This window comes from Erithacus rubecula (genome assembly GCF_903797595.1).
Source record: "Erithacus rubecula genome assembly, chromosome: 21".
Taxonomy (NCBI): Eukaryota; Metazoa; Chordata; class Aves; order Passeriformes; family Muscicapidae; genus Erithacus; species Erithacus rubecula.
Window position 1 is genome coordinate 9,206,110 of NC_136673.1, and position 4,984 is coordinate 9,211,093.

General features: G+C 52.5%; 1 long non-coding RNA gene across 1 annotated transcript; it reads left to right on the forward strand.

The window, feature by feature from the left end:
* The first annotated feature begins 3,200 nt into the window (after positions 1–3,200).
* LOC306811037 lies at positions 3,201–4,326 on the forward strand. Its single transcript, XR_013776589.1, has 2 exons — positions 3,201–3,303; positions 4,132–4,326. It is a non-coding gene; the product is annotated as an uncharacterized lncRNA (long non-coding RNA).
* Positions 4,327–4,984: the final 658 nt, after the last annotated feature.

A 4,984-nucleotide genomic window follows, 5' to 3' on the forward strand; every position in this document is an offset into this window, starting at 1 on the left:
TGGACACTCTCTGATGGTTCAACATCTTTATTACAATATTTTAATATCTTTTGTATCTCTTGGTGCCCTCAGCACTGGAGGTGAGGCCACCCTACCCCAGAGCACAACAAAGGGAACAGAAAGAGCTGCACAGGAAATGTTCACCACCACTCCCTGCTGAGGGAACATAAACAGCTGATGCTGTTCCTGCTTGGCTCCAAAAGTGCCTGCAGCAGCAGCTGGGGAGCTGGCTGGGGGCACAGCATTACACACACACAGTTAGCACCCCGAGGTGGCCCAGGCTGTGCCAGGCTCTGCTGGCAGCAGGACACTGGGTGAGCAATGGGGAACGAGCTGGCAGGGCAGCACCAGCCCTGCTGCCCCTTTTTGGGAAGCAGATGTTCAGATTTTCATCCACCAGCTGTGAAACACCTCCCTGGCCTCTTGTCAGCCTCACACTCATCAGTGGCTGATCCCAAAATCACACTGTGATTGTGTTTGAGCACCTGGATTTACACCTTGGCTCTGGTGCCCATTGCTGCTCACCATGGCTCTGCCTGTGCCCCTGGCACCTCCCCAAATTCTCAGGGTCCCTGTGGGATAAGGGCTCTGTGCAGTGATGCTCAGCTCAGCTCCACACCCCACGGGATGAGGGATGGATTCAGGCTGGAGACAGCCTGAGGGCATTTGGCACTGCTGTGTTTCCAGACTGAGGCCCCTTTGCTGTCTCCTGGCTCAGAGGTGCCCACAGTGAACCTGCCCCTTCCTGGGGCTCCCTGCCAGGCAGGCAGGATTGGCTTGGACAGCTCAGGAGGTGCTGGGAGCCCCTTTGTCCTCAGCAGGGCTCCTGAAGCCTGGCTGAGCAGGCAGCATCTCCTCATGCAGCCTTTAACCCCCATTTGGGGAAATTTGGGAGTCTAATCCAGAAGCTCTGATTTTATTTGCTAAGGACACAGGCAGGGCTGTGACAGCCTTTAACCCTTTGCTTTTCTCTGTCTTTCACTGCCCTTCCCAAAAAGTGAACCTTTCTAAACCAAGGGCTTTTTGATGTTTTGTTGCTGCCTTCTGGCCCCATCATCCACATCCTGCAGAATCCTACCCACAGCAGGGAGCTGGCAACAACTGGGTCCTTTCTTTACCCAAAACTGTGACAGCAACCAGCTCAGGGTGACAAAAATCCTCAAGACCATGGGCTTTATTTCCCCCCAGTATCCATAGCTTGGCTTCACTGCCTACTCTGCAGAAAGCAAGCTTTAATATATGCAATAATTCCTCTGTGAAAGAGGCAGAGGAGCTGTACCCTGAGTGAGAGGAATAATTTTGGGTGGTAAAATGAAAACACCTAGAATTACTACAGAATTTGAAATGGGATTTAACAGGGCAAAACAGAAGAAAAAAATAAGTTAATTTTTCTTTAACTTGGAGAGGAATCAAAGAAACCATAAGCCACAAACTTGCCCAAAGAGCAGCAGTAGGAATGCCCCATCCCTGGCAGTGTCCCAGGCCAGGCTGGACAGGGCTTGGAGCAGCCTGGGACAGGGGAAGGTGTCCCTGCCCTTGGCAGGGGTGGAACAGGAGCTTTAAGGTCCATTCCAACCCAAAGCAGTCTGGGGTTTTGTGATTTTATAATCAGAGCAGATCTGGATGTGAAGGGGAGGAATCAGGACCCACACCCAACCCTCCAGCTCTGAGCACAGAGATTTTCTCACCCTTTGTGTAAAAAGCCCCTTCAGCTGTGGCAGCCCTTACAAACCCCATCAGCATTGGGGTGACACCCATGGACACCTTTGCCTTTAGAAATAATTCCTGTAGGGCAGGATGTGAATAAAGCAGCACACAGAGCCCCAGGGGACACTTACCCCGTCCTCCCACGAGGGCCAGGCTGTGGGGCAGCCTCTGGCAGCTCCTTCAGGCTCCCCAGGCAGGCAGGGATGGGCAGGAGGAGCCTCTGGGGCCCCTCAGCTGTGCACTGGGTGGGAGAATTCAGCACTGAAACTCCAGCAGCAAAAGCAGCAGCTGGTTTACCAAAACAGCTGGGTTTTGCTCAAATTACCCCAGAAGCAGGAGCCTCTGGGCTTGGAGATGCTGTGAGCAGAGCTGAGGATGGAGATGGAGGGGTTTGGCCCTGGAGGGGAGCAGGGCTCAGCAGGGCCGGGCTGGCATCACCTCCCAAGCTGCAGGTGCCAGGGGAGCTGGGCTGCCAGGCACTGCAGACACCCAAAAATGGAGCAGCTGGGAGCTGGAGGCAGAATCTGGCAGCAGCAGGGGGTTGCAGCTCCCTGTTTGAGCTGAGCTGCAGCACTGGAATCCAGCAGGTGTGGGTGAGGCTTGGCCCTTGCAAGCTGCAGAGGGGTGGGATCACAAGATGTGCAGAGATGTCTCCAGCTCACACTAAAGGCCCCAGACAAGCACCAGATGGGAGGTCAGAAAATGGGAACTTCTGAAAAGGTCTTCCTAGGCAAAAGGAAATGTCCAGAGGGCTTTGCTGAGGTGTTCAGGTGATCTCCAGTGTGTGGAATCCAGCAGATCCAAGCCCAGCCTGTGAACCTGCCTCCACCTTCATTGGCACCAACTCTTTGCTCCGTAAGGCAGGACACATCCACAGCTGAGGTTAAAAGCCCAGAGAGTGAAATCCTGATGCTCCATCCCAATGGACTCGTTGGGAGCTGATGGCAACAGTCCCTGCAGGAAGATTATTCCATGGATGGCCCAAACTTGGTGATTTAAAGCCTCCTGAGCAGCCCCAGGGTGACCAGGGCTTTCACTGGCTCACTGTGAAAGGGCTGCAAACTGAAATTCGAGCTGAGAAGGAAGTTCATGACAGAAGTGTGGTTTAGGGTGCAGCCCACAGAGTCTATTTTGAGCAGAGCCAACAACCCCCACAGCCTCCTGCCCCAGCTGAAGCCACACCAGTGACTTGCCCTGCTCCCCTCAGGGGAGGCTGCACATCATGACCGGGAGCATCCAGAAGTGCTGGTTCTTGGGGGGTTTGGGTATTTTGGGGCAAGTGTTTTCCTTTGGACTCAAGATCCCAGCTCAGTGCAGTGGCTGTGCTGGTTCTGGCCCAGAGGCACTGCTGGGTACAGCCCATGGGGGATTCCTGGGGATTCCTGGCCAGAGGCATTCCTTGTGTGCTATGGCATCACAGCACAGCTTTCCTTGCTGGGTCAGCCTGCAGTGGAAATGTGAGCCCAGGGGTGCTGAGGGGTGCAGAGCCAGCACCACAGCCCTCAGGGGCTGAAGGTACAGCCAGTGCCCACTGGCCACCCCTGGCTGTGTCCTCCTCACCCTGGGCCACTGCTCAGCCCAAATGCCAAGGAGAAGGTGAGTCCTTGCAGGGTCTGGACCCAGATTTGGGGTTCACCCCTCCCTACTGCAGACTGGTGGATCCTGAGCTCTTCACCCACCCCAGGGTACATCCCTTCGGCAGGACTTGCTCCAACAGAGCTGCAGGGTGACCTGTATATTGAAAAACCCAAAACAAACCTACAGCCATCTGAAACCAAACTCTGGTTCCTCTGCATAAAGGATGAGAACATGAACACTTGTGCTATGAATTCAGCTTTTATCCATTCTGAATCACCATGAGATTCCAGCCAACACCTTCACTGGGTCCCAGGCTGGGAAAGCCAAAACCAGCAGGGAGACACAAGGGCTGAATGAGAACAGGCACTCTGAATTCTGTGTATGTAAAAGAGTTTATTGGAGTAAACAATATTATATTTACAGGGATAAATCCAGCATGTGATCATCAGGGCAAATCCTGGCCCTTCACCCTTCCTGAAAGGTGCATCCCTCTGTCCCTGTGAGCTGGGAGCCCAGCAGGTCCCTGCCCCACTGCAGAAATTAATCCAAACCCTTTTTCCACAACCAGAGCTCCCAAACACTTTCAACTCCAGGGAAGAAATTCCCCCAGCCCACAGAAACACTTCATGAATGTTTTCCCTCCTGCCATCTCCATCTGCTGTTGCCACTTGTACCTGCATGGACCAGGGCAGGGGAGCAGCCCCAACATCCCAGAGCTGAGGCACAATTTCACAGAGTTTATGCTTTGAAATGTGCAGAAACTGTTAACAGCTCCTTCTGCCTCCTTTTTCAAACCCCCCTCAACACAAGGCATCAACTTCAGGGTAGAAACTTCATCTCCTCTAGGTGAAAGCAGAGATTTACATGCAAGTTACTGATCCAGCCTGCCTGGGAGGGAGGATTGGGAACTTCCAGCCCTGGGTGACTGAACAAACACAGCATCAACCATCAGGAACAATTTGCAAACAAATGAGCAGCAGACAAATGTGCAAATGTATCTGGTGGCTACTTCTGGATAATGAATGCATAATCTATTCCCACTCCCCTTCCTATCTGTGTCTGGATAATGCATCTGTGAGCCTGAGTCAGGCTCACAAATGGCTGGCAACGAGGAAAACAGGCTGTGTTTGAGCCAAACATTATGTTCAGCAAATAAGGAGCAGTTTTGCCATGGGCAGCTGCTGTTAGAGCCCAGTGTCAGAATCCCTCCCTTGCTCCACAATTCCCATCCTGCTCACAACAGCTCTGCAGGTTGCAGGATGCATAACTGACTTTTGCCTCTAAAATCTGATTTTATGCCTAAACAGCAGAGTCTAAAGGAGCACAATTGTATTCCTTCCCCACCTCTCTGCTTATTAGAAGGTGGCTCTGACATTTATTTGCTTCAGCTGCTGGGAAGGCTCCAAAAATGCTAATTACAAGGCCATTGCAGTAAATTGCATTTGGTGACATAAATCTGAGTCACTGGTTCAGGGCATTTTCCCTCCTCTTCCCTGGAGCAACTCATTTAACAAAGGTGAGGAAAAGCAGGAGAAGATTGGCAGGCTCTTAGTGCATGAGACTGAACAGGGAGCCAGCATTCCCAAAGTGCTCTGTGACTTCTGGGCCAGGCAACTCCTCCTGGGAATTGTGACAAACTGGACCCTGAAGGTTTCCAGTCACTTTGGGAAATGCTGCTGTCTGGAGCAGGAGGAGAGGA